The 18,006-nt window shown below is 36.0% G+C and overlaps 1 protein-coding gene and 1 pseudogene across 3 annotated transcripts in view; both read left to right on the top strand.

Annotated features, from left to right (window-relative positions):
* Positions 1-450: 450 nt before the first annotated feature.
* The window catches only part of LOC306885795 (cilia- and flagella-associated protein 44-like), a 22,523-nt pseudogene continuing 4,967 nt past the window's right edge, over positions 451-18,006 (top strand). The window contains exons 1-26 of the transcript in view: positions 451-533; positions 2,339-2,501; positions 2,705-2,807; positions 2,926-3,142; positions 3,713-3,827; positions 3,926-4,092; positions 4,231-4,386; positions 4,497-4,544; positions 4,623-4,857; positions 5,196-5,211; positions 6,277-6,432; positions 6,528-6,703; positions 8,471-8,676; positions 8,797-8,962; positions 9,039-9,216; positions 10,212-10,679; positions 10,763-10,966; positions 11,045-11,240; positions 11,751-11,870; positions 12,312-12,442; positions 12,511-12,627; positions 12,758-12,959; positions 13,106-13,266; positions 14,063-14,258; positions 16,778-16,939; positions 17,024-17,218. The product of the transcript in view is annotated as a cilia- and flagella-associated protein 44-like (transcript). The remainder of the gene's footprint in view (positions 534-2,338; positions 2,502-2,704; positions 2,808-2,925; positions 3,143-3,712; positions 3,828-3,925; positions 4,093-4,230; positions 4,387-4,496; positions 4,545-4,622; positions 4,858-5,195; positions 5,212-6,276; positions 6,433-6,527; positions 6,704-8,470; positions 8,677-8,796; positions 8,963-9,038; positions 9,217-10,211; positions 10,680-10,762; positions 10,967-11,044; positions 11,241-11,750; positions 11,871-12,311; positions 12,443-12,510; positions 12,628-12,757; positions 12,960-13,105; positions 13,267-14,062; positions 14,259-16,777; positions 16,940-17,023; positions 17,219-18,006) is intronic.
* Positions 15,582-18,006, top strand: part of LOC306885418 (trafficking kinesin-binding protein 1-like) — a 19,275-nt gene continuing 16,850 nt past the window's right edge. The window contains exons 1-4 of one of the 2 annotated variants that reach the window (XM_079441910.1): positions 15,582-15,900; positions 16,046-16,176; positions 16,738-16,939; positions 17,024-17,218. The gene's annotated coding sequence lies outside the window, so the exon portion shown is untranslated. The remainder of the gene's footprint in view (positions 15,901-16,045; positions 16,177-16,737; positions 16,940-17,023; positions 17,219-18,006) is intronic. The other variant, XM_079441911.1, reaches the window with a different exon arrangement.

Raw genomic sequence — 18,006 nt, 5'->3', positions numbered from 1 at the left:
TGCGCGAAGTGTACGGTTGCTAAGCAACGCAGTCAGACGAACATGGACGCTTCCGAGAAGCTAAGATGAAGTTACTTTACAAGGTTAAATAACACTTCCTATGCGTTATTTTGACCCAGATACAAGGTGTTTGACAAATACTTCAAGTTCACGCAATTCCTTTGCAATTTTACCAAAATCTGAATGTTTTAACTCTAGGTCATCATCAGCAGTAAACAAACTTGACATCTGTTTCCCAAACAAACAATTAGCAATTGTTTAGCAAATTTTGTTGATTGATTAATAGTGATTATCACATTCATCTTATATATTTTCTCAGTTGTGTGTCAAATGCGTAATGAATTCATAAGAAACTCCTGATTTAATGGCGTTTTCATTTCAGAGGAGACAGCTGTTGAAGAGTGTGATGGAAACCCTGAGGAAGAGCAGAAGAAGTCAGTCCCAGAAGACATGTACTACAGCTATGAGGAACTGTGCTCCAAACCCTTCATCACTGCAGACTCCAACATCCCACAGAACCTGCTGCACCTCTCGTATCCACAGCAAAAATACATACTGTATATTACTTCAGTATATAAATGTATTCAAAAGTTTGGAATAACTGATATTTTTAATAATATTTTTGAACAATCTCTCTAATGCTTAAAGCTGCATGACTTGATTTGATATGATCAAAAATAAAGCAAATACAGTAATATTGAGAAGCATTATTACAATTTTACAACTGTTTTTAATATATTTTAAATCTATTTTAAAATGTAATTTATTAATGTGATGTTGAAGCTGAATTTCCAGCAGACATTACTCCTGTCTAGTACCGCCGCTCCCTATACGCAGAGTACGCAGTCTGTGTAGGGCACCAACTCCCGGGAGGGGGGGAGGGGGGGGTTACCATCCTAGTTGCTCCAAAAAAAGCAAAAAAAAAACTGTGACGCGCCATGGTTTTAACAAGCCACCAATAGAAGGTGACCAATTACCATAGAGACCAAGAGGGTCCATTAAAACCAATACCAAGTCCCATTATAACCAGTAAAACCATTACAAATTTTGTCATGGCGTCTATTGTTTTTTTCAACATTACATGTTATTACAAATGGGAGACAAAGGCCTGGTAATTGCTGCTGTTACACTTACAGGACGATCATATCCTTGTTTAATAGGCTATTGACCAAATATTTAATTCAAATATCCACTTAATCTTTCATTTTTGGCCACCTTTTTACTATAGGAGACACAGCCTCTATAATCTCTTAAAAAAAAAAACAAGTGGACATCACAACCCTTACAAAAATTAACCATGCTTTAATTGTAGTAAAACTGCTTAATTTTCCTTTGCATGATTTCTGAATGCTTGAGACCATAAAATCAATCAGACAACTGTATTAATAAAATAATAGCCATAGGTAACTGTCTAGAGCTACAATTGTCATTTTTAAATAAGGCAATTTAATTACAATTTATTTAATTATTTACATTGATATTTTATTAAAGTTCTATTTTGACCCCTATAGTAGGTGTTTTTTTGTTGTTGTTGTTGTTTTTTACTTATAATATTTGAGGGAGGGGGCACAACTATACAATCCTGCTTAGGGCACCCATTTGGCCAGCAGCGGCCCTGCTCCTGTCTTCAGTGTCACATGATTCTTCAAAAATCATTCTAATATGCTGATTCATTAAACATTTCTTATTATTTTCAGTGTTGAAAACCGTTTTTGCTGCATAATGTTTTAGTGTAAACCGTGAGACACATTCAAAAGTGTAAAAACAAATGTAAAAAATAATAATCAGTAAGGACACGATACATTAATCAAAAGTGACATTAAGGACATTAACGACAAAGTAAAGACATTTATAATGTTACAAAAGATTTTTATTTCAAATAAATGCTGTTAATTCACTTTCTATTCAGTAAAGAATCCTGTAAATATGTAACAGTTTCCACAAAAATATTAAGCAGCAAAAAATGTTTTCAACATTGATAATAATAAGAACCATTATTAATAATTGTGCCCCAATAATAACTGATAATAACCAAATCAGCAAAAAAAAAAATCAAAAGAATCATGTGACACTGAAGACTAGATTAATGGCTGCTAAAAATTCAGCTCTGCCGTCACAGGAATAAATTACATTTGTATGAAAACAGAAAATATTTTACAATATTACTGTTTTTGATAAAAAAAAAATGCAGTCCTGGTGAGCGTAAGAGACTTTTTCAAAAACATATAAACTGCAATTATTACAAACCTATGCCCTGTAGTAGTTTGTTGCTCTGTGATGAAGGGTGGAGGATTCATGACTATCTGTTTATTTCATTTGCTCCTTAAACTGAGCCCAGACATTCGTTTGGCTATGACTGTGGTCGGAGAGGGAACCTACAGCTATTGGATGAGCATACGTTGGCCTTCATAGCCGGGAATCTTCTTATCCTATTGGATGTGCACACCAAAAAGCAGCTTTACCTCCGTTCTAGCAGCGGGGGAGGCATCGGAGCCATTATGGTTATATTAATACTGTTATTTAGATGACTATATGTGAATGAAAACTGCAAGGACAAATTAAAATATCAACAGCAACAGGAAAAAAATAATAATTGCCTGATATATGAGTGTATGAGCAACACGAGAAAGGTCATAGCACTTATCAAGCTTTGTGGACTTGATGACCTAATATAAGATCTAATATATAATTTCTCTCTTCAAAGACTCATCCAAGTAAGCAGTATCTTGCAGTGGCAGAGAAAGGCCATCAGCCTAACATCATCATATATGAGTACCCATCCCTGTGGCCTTACAGGATCCTCAGAGGTAGGACATCAGAAGCAGCTCAGATGGCCTACGACAACATTACTTTAATTTGAACGAGACGTGGTTTGAGATAGAATCATACATGCATAGTTTTAGCATATTTGTGTTTAATTCAAAGGTGGCACAGGCAGTGCATACAGCTTTGTGGATTTTAATCGTGATGGCTCTTTACTGGCCAGTGTGGGTGGAGCTCCAGACTACATGCTTACGCTGTGGGACTGGAGGCAGGGACAGGTGACACTGTGCAATAAAGCTTTCTCTCAGGATGTCTACAGGGTCACCTTTTCACCCGACTGCGTTGGACAGCTCACTACATCTGGCACTGGGCACATTAGGTTTGTATTACTGTCATTTTTTCACTTATGTATTTGCACTTAATAACTTTACATTTTTTTAATGAAAAAATATTTTTATATATATATTGGAAGGTTTGGGGTCAGTAAGATTTTTTTTTTAAATTAGTACTTTTTTCAGCAAGTTGCATGAAATTAAAGAATTTTAAAGTACATTAAATTAAAGACTTTTACGCTGTTTGCTAAAAATATTTATTTCAAAGAAATTTCTGTTCATCGTCATAAAAAAAAAAGTGTCAGGTTTACACAAAAATATTAAGCAGCACAACAGTTTTCAACATTCATAATAATAAGAAATGTTTCTTGAGCACTAAATCAACATATTATTGGAATGATTTCTGAAGGATCGTGTGACAGGAGTAATGCCTGCTGAAAATTCAGCTTTGCCATATTCACAGGAAAAAAATACATTTGAAAATATATTCAAGTAGAAAACAGTTATGTAATAATACCCTTGGTAAACATAAGAGACTTCTGTCAAAAACATTATTAAATCTTACTGACCCTTTTTAATGGTCGTGTATACATGTGCTGAGAGAGTTTTTTTTTCAGATTCTGGAAAATGGCTAATACATTCACTGGTTTAAAGTTGCAAGGGCTGCTGGGAAGTTTTGGAAAAACAACAGTGACAGATATAGAAGGATATGTGGAGCTTCCTGATGGAAAGGTTTAGCACCTTCTTATTTAGCATATTTACACAAACAAACCTACATACTTTTTAAATGAACAAGTTTTTGAAGAAATTAATTCTCTTTTTTTTCTCAGGTTGTGTCAGGATCAGAGTGGGGGAACATGCTCCTTTGGGAGGGGGGGGTCTGATAAAGGTGGAATTATGCCGTAAAGGTGGATGCACATGTCATAGTGGAGCCATTTACCAATTTAACCTGGATGAGGGAGAACTTATGACCATAGGATCTGATGGAGCAGTCAGAGTAAGTGAGATCGTGCTACTTCACTGTTCAACTGTTGCTATTTCTAAAAAGTACAACCTTATTTGAAACAAATTATTACATAGTGAAGATGTTTTGGTTTTTGAAAGTTTTAAAGCGATTTCTTCATCGTTTTCTCAGGGCTGGAACCTGGAGACCATAGACACCGCAGATGCAGTTGATGACAGCGGCCTGTTTGAGATTGAACCGATGAATGAGATAATAATAGGCCGTAATGTCAGCTTGTACTCTATGGTCAAGAGCTCCATCCCTGAAACCTCCATCTGGTTTGCTCAGGTGTACAATCTTTTTCTTTTAGATAACGAACTTGCTTTTTATTTATTTTTGACAATGTTTTAAAGCAACTAAGGCCCAGTCTGAATATTTTTTGTGTTTGATTTTAACAGGACTCTAATGGCTGTATTTGGAAATTGGATCTCTCATTCTCCAACATTGTGAGTCATTTTAAATGCTTGCTTAATCTTTTTTAGTTTTCCATGGTAGGTCAGATAAGAATATTTTCTGTTTTGCAGACCCAAGATCCAGAGTGTCTCTTCTCATTTCATGCTGGTGCTATTCAGGGCATGGATGTTTCTGAAAGTAGCCATCTCATGGCCACTACAGCCTTGGACTGTAAGGAAAAATTGAACCCTGACCAAACATACACCCACATACACAGTCAGGGTGTTTGACTTTCTTTCAAAGAGAGAGCTCACTGTATGCCACTTCAAACAAGGAGGGACAACACTCAAATGGGCTTCAGACATGGTAATGAAAATGAATATCAAATAAAATGAAAATAAATAAAATGGCTGATGTAAAACATACTGTTTTTGCTAAATAAATTAATAATAAAACACTAATAATTAAAATCAACTGTTTAAATTCTTTAGTGTTGTTATTTGTAATTCAAACTAAAACTATTAAAAAGTTAAAGCTGAAACAAAATATAAATAGAACAAAAACATGCAAAATGTTGCTTATCAAACAATACCAATAAATGCAGAAATCTCTAATATCGAAAGATAACCAGTATGGTACCAATTTTTTATGCGTCCCTATGTGGTCATATTGCTTGTTGATGGAGTGTGTTTGTGTCTCTGCAGGTGAACACTGCTGGGGGTCTGCCACGGCCTACCTGAGCATTGTTTCTGACCATGTCCATCCCTTTATGACCACCATGTACCCATCCTCTGATGGCTACTTCCAGCAGGATAATGCACCATGTCACAAAGCTCGAATCATTTCAAACTGGTTTCTTGAACATGACAATGAGTTCACTGTACTAAAATGGCCCCCACAGTCACCAGATCTCAACCCAATAGAGCATCTTTGGGATGTGGTGGAACGGGAGCTTCGTGCCCTGGATGTGCATCCCACAAATCTCCATCAACTGCAAGATGCTATCCTATCAATATGGGCCAACATTTCTAACGAATGCTTTCAGCACCTTGTTGAATCAATGCCACGTAGAATTAAGGCAGTTCTGAAGGCGAAAGGGGGTCAAACACAGTATTAGTATGGTGTTCCTAATAATCCTTTAGGTGAGTGTATATGCATATAATACTAAAATAAATTATGTCTTGTTATCTCATGATCACAACAATTAAACTTTCTCGAGAACATATTTATCTTAAGAAAAGTGTCCCATTTACAAGATTTTTAACGTTAAATGCAATTAGAACAATTAAAGATGGGATTAAACAAATATCACATAATATAATATTATGAATACAGAAAAGTAGATAAAAATAATAAATATGAAAATCAGATTTCAAAAATCAAGCTCTCACTGTTCTTGATTTTAGTTCAAATAAATCCAGATAAAAAGTAATGCTTCCTTGTTATTCATTATTTATTATTAAATATTTATAGCATTGTATGTATTTCGACCTATGTATAACTAATTAAGAATTTACAAACAGGAAACTTCTATTTTCTTAATATGAATAAATTGTGATCCCAGTAAATGTAATCTTAAGCTTTGATCATGAGAAAGCAAGAGAAAAATAGTATTTAATTTCAGTTAATCACAAAAACAAGAAAAACTATATATTTTTATCCATCACATCATAGAGCTTCAAAAACACCAGTAAATAATGAGTACATAATAACTGAATTTGCATTTTTAATATCATGCATAGCCGGAGCTTGTTTATTTAGCATAAGAGTGTGTGTGCAGCATAGAAACAGCTAAACAGAAGCTGGAGCTGGACCGCATGCATAAGGAAGCAGAGCAGAGGAAACAGGAGCGGCGTAAGAGGCTGACGGAACTGCAGTCGATTTCAAGCATTACTGGAGCAGAACCAGAGCCTTCCTGAACACATCTGCCTCCATCGTTCGGTGCATAGATCTCACACACCTCCTCGCTCACCTATTTCAAGGTAATGATTACATAGACACAGTGATCTAACATAATATGTTATGGGTGCTTGTAGGAGTTTGAACTGGACCCGAGCTTCCGTGAGGAGACTGAAAGACAGACAGAAGACAGAATTATGGAGGTCCGGAAAGAACTGGTCTGGGAGGAGGAGAGATACCGCATCGGCCTTAACAAACTACAGACCATGTACTACGCCTCCATCCAGAGCTACTTTCTCACCATTCTTTTTCTGTTACACATTTTTTTCTAGCGGTATCAAGTTTTTGAACAGTATGATTTTTAATGTGTTCTAAAAAATTATCTTCTGCTCACTAAACCTGCATTTATTTGATCCAAAATACAGCAAAATAATATATTTTAAAATTTATTTTATTCCTGTGATCAAAGCTAAATGGGGTAAATTATATAAATTAATACTTTTATTTGGCAAAGATGCTTTGAATTGATCAAGATTGAGGATAAAGTCATTTATAATGTTACAAAAGATTTCTATTTCAGATAAACTTGAACAAATTCTACTCAGCTTTTTTCAACATAATAATAATAATAATAATATAAATGTTTTTTTAAACAGCAAATCAGAATATTAGAATATTTTCTTATGTGACTGAAGTAATGATGCTAAAAATTCAGCTTTGAAATCACAGGAATAAATTACATTTTAAAATATATTCAAATAGAAAACAGTTAAAAGGGGTCATCGGATGCCCATTTTGCACAAGTTGATATGATTCTTCAGGGTCTTAATTAAAAGTCTATAACATACTTTGGTTAAAATTTCTCAATGGTAGTGTAAAAAACACCTTTTTAAACCTGTCAAAATCAGCTATGTTATTAGCAAGCCATTATAGTCCATGTTGCTTTAAATGCAAATGAGCTCTGATGACCCCGACACTCTCTTCCCTGGGGTGACTAGCAGTACTGTTTACTTCAGCCGCGAAACTGGGTAACTAGCACGTTATTAGGAAAGGTGATTTGCCAAGATTCATAGAAAACCCTTATACTCACTTCTTCTATAGATGAAGCTGGATCACGAATGATTCGCGTGAATATAGGCAGATCAGGGATCGGTGCATTCCCTTCAAAAAGAAAGTAACATTAATCCTCTGCTTCTTCAGCGGCTCAGAAGTCGGGAGTAATGATGACTGCTTTATTCATTATTACATCCAACAACAAAACACCTCAGTCGCTTAATCTGAGACTTTCTTGTCTTCCGCTGCACCAGAGGTGGACAGCTCTCAGCTCACTCAGGGCGGGTCTAAGGTAAGACGGTCTTGTCAATCAACTATCATGGGAGCGGCCTGTACAGAACTACGTCATTCTGACAGGAATCTCAGAACAGCCTGATTTGAGAAAGGGGATTTTAAAATAGGGATTTAATTTTTTTTTTATCATTATAGGATGGATGTGTACACACACTTCCAACACACATTTGTGTGTGTATGAATTTTGCATCCGATGACCCCTTTAAACCCCTTTAATTTTTTGCTGTACTTTGGATCAAATAACTGCAGGCTTGGTGAGCAGAAGAGACTTTAAAAAACATGAAAAATCTTACTGTTCAAAAACTTTTGACTGGTAGTGTAGATATATTAAAAATATAAATTCTGTCTTCATTTACTCACCTTAATGTTGTTCCAAAGTTTTTTGACTTAGTTTTTTCTGTGGAACAAAAAAGAAGAAGAAGATATTTTTAGGAATGATTCAATTTTTTTGTCCATATAATGAAAGTCCAAAACAACATCATGAGGATGAGTTCCTGAATGAACTATATATTTAAAGATTTTTCTCATAAACCCTCTAAGGAAAAATAAAAGTAGACACAAATGAAGCAATTGTAATATAGGGCTATAAAAATAAATACCAAAAAATACTAATCAAAGCCTGTTTTTGTAAATCCCAATTTGTGAATTTAATTTATTATAATTGAATTGTAGGAAGAAACAATTGAGCATCACTGCTTTTGTTTGTTCTTTCATATTGCTGTTGTTTCTGTAGGTTCTGGGAGTCAGTGGTGGAGGACACGGTCACAGTCCATGCCATTAAGAGTGGACATAAAGTCTCCAACTACAGGCTGCTGGCTCTGTCTGCCATACAAATGCACCTGCACCAGCATGGCACAGCGGCATCTCAGAGCGGACCCATGGAACATGATCACTGGCAGAGCAAAGCACAGCCTGACAAAGAAGCCAGCAACATTTCACGTGAGACAGGATTAGTGTATTAAATTAGCATTTAGACTTGTGTGTGTGTGTGTGTGTGCAGTCATCATTCTCCTTCTTTCTTTCTTTCTTTCTTTCTTTCTTTCTTTCTTTCTTTCTAAGCAGTGCAGGATGAGCTGGTAACAGACCCAGTGATGCAGTCAGGAAGCATGCAGTCAGGGTCTCATAAACTGGCCAGCAGAGAGGCGGAGAAACTCCGTAAAGCTGCAGAGAAGGCAGAGAAAGCCCGAGTCATGATAGAGAAGAGGAAAAAAGAGTGGGCAGAACTGTAAGTACCAGTGTATGTGTCTCTTTCTGTCTGTGTTTATGTGTGTGCGTGTGTAACATTGTTAATGCTTCCTCAGCTATGCCTCTAAGCCTAGTGAGGACTATGAGGACCCTAAGGATGTAGAAGCGATCCGATTGGCTAAGGAGAAAATGGGTGACTTTAAGCTGAAGTCAGCGAAAGACTTTACTGTTCCTGAACACCTGCGGATGAACGTGGAGAAGAAGAGAGTGCAGTTAGCGGAACTGGAAAAAAAGGTGAACGACACAAATGTATCAGCAAAAATGAAACTTTCTTGAACTGAAACATAAACTTTCCATAACATAGAAGTAATATTGTAAATGCAGTATATTATAGAGAGTCAAATTGAACTATGTAAGTCAGAATACATAAATAAAATATGATGTTGCCATTATGTGTTGATACATTTTAATATTTTTTACATTTTTTATATTTATTTTAATAAATGTTTATTTTAATAAATATTTATAAATTATTCAAAATAAAAGTTTGAGCTGGTCTACACTACCATTCAAAAGTTTTGGAGTTGGTAAGATTTTTTATAGTAAATATTATTCAAATTTACACTCAACAGTTGTTTTCTATTTTAATATATGAATGTAATTTATTCCTGTGATGGCAAAGCAGAATTTTCAGCAGCTTTTATTTTCAGCAGCTTTTATTGTCAAATAATCCTTCAGAAATCATTCTAAATATATGGATTTGCTGCTCAAGAAACATTTCTGATTATTATTAATGTTGAAAACAGCTGTGCTGCTTAATATTTTTGTGGAAACCATGACACATTTTTTTAGGATTCTTTGATAAATAAAAATTCAAATGAAAAGCATTAATTTGAAAAATAAATATTTTATTTGATTGATCAATTTAATGCATCCTTGTTGAATAAAAAGTATCAATTTCTTTAAAAAAATCTTACTAACTTCAAACTTTTGAATGGTAAAGTATATTTTCTCCTTTTTTGCATACTTTTGTCAACAAAATTGTTTTCATCAGCAAAAAAAAAACATTTTAGTGAGAGTCAATTTTTTTTAAATTCATCAAAATGAAATAAAAAAATTAATTCTAATTTGTTTTTCGACAAAAAAAGCTATACAAACATTAAGTGGATCTCATAACAACAACTGACCATTGTTATGACAACCTCTTTATATAATATTGTGGATTTTCAACCAAATGTTTTAACAGATGTTTGCATGTGGTGGGCTATGTACTTTTCTATATGTTACAGATCTTTGAGAAGAAGTCTGAGATGAACTCCCGTGTGATGTCTCTTAGGGACAGTAAAGTGGAGATTGTGTCTCAGTTCCAAGCCCAGGTGGTGCAGTTACAGGAGGTCCAGCAGCACCTGCCACCTGAGAAGCGTCGTCCACTGCCAGCTGTGCCCGTCTTAATGTCAGGCGAGATGCCAGAGAGGAAACACAGATACACCCGGGCCACCTTGGAGCGTTACGCCACTCTTAGGGACAAGATGGCTTCCACTGGCCTGGAAGAACAACAGGTTGGGCAGAACATCCTGGAGCTGCTTGAACAAGAGCCGCAAGACACACACACTGAGGCTCAGGACACATACATAGAGAAAAAAGGTGAGGAAACACACTCTCATAAGCAGGAAGAGGTGCTCACAGAGCTAGAAAAAGAGATGAGAGATATTGAGGAGATCAGAAACCTGTGTCAGCAAGACCAACTTCTTAAACAAGTGAGTTTGGAGTGTTATGAACATCAAGGGGGATTTTATTTAGCACAATCCTTCAAACCATCCTTCTTTCAATCTTTCTGCAGATGGAGGATGCAGTGTGGCGTTTCGACGCTGAGTTGTGTGTGTTGCGTCACGAGAAGCAGGAGTTGGATGTGTACATGAAACTGGCTGATCTGAGACATGTGACGCTTTTTGAGGAGCTGCTGCTTCTGAAGGAGTTTGAGAAGAGGGAGGACATACTACAGGAGCGACTGACCACCTATATACAGGAAGAGGAAGAAATCAGGGTGGGTGTGTTTTCATTTGCACGTGTATTTAGTGTATCCAGTGCAGAATAGTTTCATGTTCAGCATTTTGTTTGTCAGACCAAGATGCATGAAAATAAGAAGCAGATGGAGCTGAAGAAGAGAGACATCCTGAGACTTCAAGGGAAGGAGAAAACAATCGCTGCCACTTTTCAGGCCTCACTGGGGGAGAACAACAAGTTTGAGGAATTCCTCACCAGAGTGTTTAAGAAAAAGATCAAGCGTACAAAGAAGAAAGAAACGCAGGGACGTGACGGTGAGCAGCAAGTGTTTTGTGTATTTCACTGGGTGAATCTCACAAAACCTGTCTAAAAGTCAAATTTCACCCTGAAACTAATACAAAGAAGACATATCTTGCATAAAGGAAATGTGTTAGGAGTAGGACCCTTGGATTTTGTTATTTTATTTGTTCATTAATAATTTTGTTCATTGTTTTTTAGTATTATTTATATGCTAATATAGTTTTGATTATTTTGAATTAGCTTTTATTTTATATTTGTAGTTTTTTATTTAATTTTTTGTTATTTTATGTGTTTTTTTGTTTTTTTATATTTTAAGATTAATTTGTTTATTTTAGTTTTAGTTTGTATTTATTTTGAGTTAGCAAATTTAGTGCTTCTTAATTTTAATGAATTAAGTTTTTCATCTAATATTTGTGTTTTAATTCAGCTTTATTTCAGTTAACAAAATGTTTGTAATACTTTTAGTTTTAGTCACGTTTTTGTTAATTCAAATGTAATATCAATTTTGTTCCTCCTTCCATCAGGTGGTGATGTGACAGAGGAGGAAGATGACAGCGATGGAGACTCTGAAGAAGAATCAGATGGGATAAAGATGAGGATTATGAAGACTGGAGTTCCCCTGGATGACAGTGTGTGTCCACCAAGTAAGATCAACAACCAGCTCCTCAGAGAGCAAATGTCTTGTTTGCACCCTGTTGTTCACCTGTGCATTGTGCGTAATATATAACAGACATTACGTTATGCACACTACCATTCAAAAGTTTGTGGTCAGTAAAACTGGCATCCGATTTTTCTTCAAATTAATATTTTTTTAAGCAAGGATACATTAAACTGTTCAAAAGTGATAGTAAAAACAATTACAATGTAAAAAAAAATTCAAATAAATAAATCGTTTTAAACATTGATAATAAGAAGAAATGTTTCTTGAGCACCAGCACAAGAAGGATTTTTAAATTGTAATATTATTTAAATTACAATATAATTTTTACTGTATTTTTAAACAAATAAATTCAGACTTTCAAAAACATTAAACATATATATTTATATAAATGATGAAATATATATGTCCTGTGTGTGTGTTTCAGACTGTGATCCCGAGCTATTTGATAACACTCTGAGGTTGTGTGAACATCGTCTGGATGTGGAGGAGCAGCTGCAAGAGGAGATGAAAATTGTTGACGGTTTAAAGAAGGAGTATGACACACTGACCAAGAAAGTGAGAAACATTCTTTTTATTTCTTTTTCAACAGAACAGCCTAAAGAGCAGGACATTTGTTTTTGTAGGAGAATATTGTGCAGAACAATCGTAAAGCAGCAGAGGGTGATCTGGAGCTCATTAACCGAGAAAAGCAGCAGAAGCTGAATGAAGTGGATGTGGTGGTGCCACTCAGACTCCATCAGGTGTGAACATAATTACGCGCTGATTATCTTCTGTGTTATATCATTCATTTGTTTACCATCTCAGTCTCTGCTAAAGTGTAATTTACTTCCAGTATCAAGTCTCTCTGTCTCCTTCTCTCTGTCTGAGCAGATTGAATATGTGAATAATGGTCTGCTACCGGGTAAGCTTGACTCAGCATTGGTCCTGAACACAGCTGATCTTCAACATCTGGAGAAGCGCATTAAAGAGCTGCAGCAGGAGAAGATTGAACAGCGAGAGCTCTATAAACACGCCAAGCAGGAACACGTACAGCTCAGACATGACCTTAAAGACATGGAGACCAGAATAAAGGGTCAGAGACAATTTCAAACCACACACTTGCTGCTAGTTGTAAAATATACTATAAAGTGTGTTTTTTCACAAACTGAAGGATGAGACAAATATATTTTCTTAAACTTGAGTTTCAGTTTGTGTTACATTAAATATATTTCTTTGCAGGGTCGGAAGTACGTTGCGAGCAGCTGATGCTCAAGAAGTTCGGACAGCTGGTTGACCTTGAGGTTCTGCAGACACTGTCAGGCAACAGGAGAGTAGAGGAGATGAGACAGGAAATCAGAGAACAAGACGCCAAATACACAAAAGAGCTCAACCACTGGGAGGTACAATGACACTCATCCTACCTTTGCCTTACACTACCATTTAAAGGTTTTTTAATGCTTTTTGAAAAAGGTCTCTGATCAAAAATACAATAAAAACAGTAATGCAGTGAAATATTATTATAATATTATCAGCAAATGATAATCTTATCATCATTAACTGTTTTCTATTTTAATATATATTAAAATGCAATGTATTTCTATAATGGCAAACTCATTACTCCAGTCGTCAGTGTCACATGAATCTTGTGTAATATTATAAATATCTTTCCTGTCACTTTTGATCAATTTAATACTTGCTGAATAAAAGTATGAAATTCTTAGCAGAGTTAATATGTGAATTATGGTCTATTGTCATTATTCACATATTTAGTGTGAATTAAGGTATATGTAATGAACCAATGTTTATGTTAATTATGCCAAATTCTTAAACAGTTTTTAATGATTATGTGTGTGAACCAGGCAAAAGTTATAGAAGCAAGAGAGGCACTGACAGAAATCACAAAGCAAAACACAGAGAGACTACGTAAAATGAACAGCCTGCTCAGCCAGAAAAAAGCACTGGATGAACAGACAGCAGAAGACGGTATTTTCATTTATTATTCACATTTTAAGCCAAACTTCTGACATGATTTAGTTTACTCAATTCCAGTTTAAAACCATCTTGAATTGCTGCAATATTTACAGCAGTTTCTTCACAAATGAAGCAGTAGCAGCACCTGCAGCTGTGAATGTACAGTATATGCAGGACACTCCTCAGACATTCAAAACGTGTGTGTGTTTGTTTAACGTGGGTCAGTTCCGAGGCCGTCTGGTTGAGAAACAGGAACTGCAGAGACTGCAGCAGCTGGTAGCGGCTCAATCACAGGACATCGAGGTTCTCAATGATGAGATCCGTGCGCTTTCACGCAAAGACGGCCATGTTCTTCCTCCACTTGAACCTGTCCTGCCCCACATTCCCACCCTGCCCCACAAATACACAACAAGCAGTTCTGGTGTGCACAGGACACTCAACCTCAGCAGCAAAGCTGTGAAATAGATCCACACACACACTTTTACCCTACGTGCAAAATCAGCACGTTAGCACACAGACCTCAAGCTATCAATCTGTTCTTGTAGACATGTACGACAGGCTAAATATGCTAATAAACTCTTTCCTTGGTGATTTTAATATGTAATGTGTCTCCTTCCGGCTGGATTTTCCTTTTCAGAAAATACTCTGTAGCCTTAGAGATTTTTTCCATTATTTTATCATCATAATCAGGCAAGTTTCAAATCTTGAAAGATTGGCAATCAGAGTGCGCACATCCAACAGGCCAAAAGCTTAATGTGGGTGCTCACTGCTCAACCACAAAAACAATTTCAAACAGGAAAAGCAATGTTAGCACACCACAGCTCCAAAAGCAGAAAAATATTTATGTTCTCAGCATAGGTGATGTTTCGAGCTCTTCATCAGATAGTCTATCAACCTGTGGTGAGAACATAAATAAATGTGTCCTTGGACCACAAATCCAGTCATAAGGGTCAATAAAACTGAGATTTATACTGAAAAATAAGCTTTCCATTGATGTATGGTTTGTTAGGATTTGGCCGAGATCCAACTATTTGAAAATCTGGAATCTGATGGTGCAATAAAATCAAAATATTGAGAAAATCGATCATTTTTGACCCATACAATGCATTGTTGGCTATTGCTACAAATATACCCGTGCTACTAATGACTGGTTTTGTGGTCCAAGGTCACAAATAGGCCATTTTTCTACTTTTGGAGCTGTGGTGCGCCAACTTTCCTTTTCAAGTTTCAAATCTAGAACGTCAAAGCACTACTCAACCATATCAAAGCAATATAAAAAGAAGCATTATCTGTACACCAGAAGTTAGCATGTGACAACATTGTGCTGTAGTGTGACATGCTATATCTAAAAGACTTATGCGCTTTTTGTGAAATCATTTTAAATGAGACTCCTGACCTACTTAAGTAAAAATGTGAAAAAATATGTTAACATTAAGAATATTATTAAAAGAAATATTGACTAGTTACATCTAAAAATATAAACAGATTTGTCTGCAGATTGTCTGGCATAAAAATGATGGTGTCATTTCCAAATATACCTTCTCCTGTTTCTAGTATCAATGAATAAACACATAAATTAAATTAAATAACGAAAGCTCTAAAATGTAGCCCAGTAATCGTATAGGCCTACAGAGAAACTGTCACGTCCTTTGTGTGACATTCTGGTGTTGTGAGCTGCTGCAGGAGCGCGAGGCATGCGCGGGCATCGGTTGACGTGCGACGTCACAAACATTGCGGCGCTCCCAGACTGAGAATGAAAGGATGAGATACAGGAGGGACAGGATGATGAATAAGAGCAACTGAGAATTAAGCTTCAGTGGTTTGGGAGATTCGACGCCTACTGTTGAAGACATTTGTAACAATCCCGGTGTAGTGAAACAATCCGACAAACTAGGCTCTCGGTTCTTTAGAGACAAAAGCAACATTGAAGTCTGTGCTTTATGGTTGAGGTGACTAACGCCTGTCATTTTTGGAGAAATCAGTTCATCTGTGGTGCGCGCGTCATCCGGTCGACGAATAATGTATTAACGTTAAATGATTTCCACACGAACCGGAGTTACCTTGTAAGTAAGCAGATTCATTTGTATAGACACTATCACAGTCGTGACATTATCGTGTTTGATAATATCTACCAGTAGCTAAAAGGTGGACTATAGTGAAATACAGATGTTCATTTTTAATGACTTAAAATCAGTTTGTTTACGTAAGGTGTAGGTACCGCAGAAGATGCGGAGGAACGTCATGACGACACATGCGTAGACACGCCCATTACAAAAACAAACCACGTGATCTCGTTTTACAATTCCTGCATGATATTTACGATGACACGATGCATGTGGGTGAGAGATGTTCTTTGTGATTTATAATCAGTATGTGCACAGTGCTAATAACTACAATAGTTTCTATAATTCTCTATAGTTAAGATGATTCATGAGTTTCATTCTACAGGGATTTTGTGATCTGAGCATGTTTGTCATTTAAAATGTGTGTGTACATGTAAAAGCATGATATTATAAAGGCAATGTGTTGTTTGCAAATTTAAATAATTGACTTTTTATTCCCATTGTACTAAAAGGCAAAGGAAATAATTTATTATTTTATTTAGTTTACTTGCATTATAGACTGTATCTTTTTTTCTGTCCACTGTTAGATTACCTTAAAGGAACCTCATGGTGGTCTAACTATCAATAATTATGAAAATCGATTTCTCAACAAAAAACCTTGATAACTGCAACAATTACAAACCTGCCTACATGTTTGTGGTTGTTAATGAAATAATTTATCTGCAATTTATAATTTACCTTAGATAACTAATACTGAATCAGGCCTGAAACAGCATATACTTATGTTTTTTTATGTGTTTTATAATCTTTGATCTCATTGGTCTGTGTGGTTCACAGAGGGGCAAAGCTGGACATGTTGTAGTATCTCACTGAGAAGCTGCCAAGCTGGACGAGTCCAGTTCTGAGTGCTCGAGAACAGACCCTGCAGAACCTGTACACCTTGGACCCATCCCAGAAGAGCAGTATGTAGGCGAAGGAACCGAGGAACCAGTGCCTCTAGTGCCACACGCCCGCTATAGGGACGCAGAAACAATCACAGGTCAGAACGTGTGTGAATGTGTGTTATTTCGTACTAGTGATGTACTAGTGTTGATTTCCACATCTCTGCCTCTCTCTGTCGTAGATGTTTGTAACAGCACAGAGCTCCCTGAGGTGGAGATTATCAGTCTGTTGGAGGAGCAGTTGCCGGTCTACAGGCTGAGGGCAGACTGTGTGTACGGCTATGAGCACGACGACTGGATCCACACACCTCTCATCTCGCCCGACACACGCATAGACCTCACCTCAGAGCAGATTGAGGAGACACTCAACTACTTTTGTGAGTTAAACAAGCTTGTTGTCATTAGAAAGAATTTTGACCACTAACAGGGTTTCTGCAGGTCTTAAAAAGTCTTACTTCAGCCCTCCCTCAAATTAAAGCCTTAAATCGGAGCAAAAAATCATAAATTCATAAACTCATGGTATTAAAAGTTGCATGTGCTGCAGTAATATCTTCCTCAGTATTTTAGTTTTGTTTTCCAGTGCAAATATCTAAATATCCTTAAATCCAAATACATTTACTTGAGATCTAAATTGAACATGAAATTTTGTTTACTGATAAATTAAACAAAATTAAGTGAATTTATGTTTAAAACAAGAACAAATATCTGTGAAGAACTTGTTTTCCCTTTGAATTGAATTGGTTTTTCAAAGACCACTGGCAGTTTTATTTTTTAAATTATAAACTCACTTTATTTTGAACGGTTTCTCAGAAAACAAGACTTATGTCATTTTCGTATTTAGATTTTTTAAATCTTTAGACATTTGCACATACATTTGATCTTAGCTCAATTCATTATAATTTTTGATCCTACATTCGTTGATCTTGTGCATTTCTGCATTGGGCTGGTTTTAGAAGCATGCAAATTGAAAATAAAAAACATTTTTGTTAAGAAACCTAGCACATATACAATGCATTGCTAAAAATCAAAGTTATATTTCGTGGTACAGTTGGCAGAAAAAACATTACTTTTGAAACTTTTGGAGCTACCTAAATAATTGCTAGACTGGAGTTCTGCAGATTCCTCTACCTTTTATCTTAGTGGAGTGAGATATGCTCTGATATTT

Source organism: Barbus barbus, assembly GCF_936440315.1.
Source record: "Barbus barbus genome assembly, chromosome: 19".
In the NCBI taxonomy this organism is placed as follows: domain Eukaryota; kingdom Metazoa; phylum Chordata; class Actinopteri; order Cypriniformes; family Cyprinidae; genus Barbus; species Barbus barbus.
The sequence above is the reverse complement of the archived record's forward strand: the minus strand, read 5'-3'. Positions and strand labels throughout refer to the sequence as shown.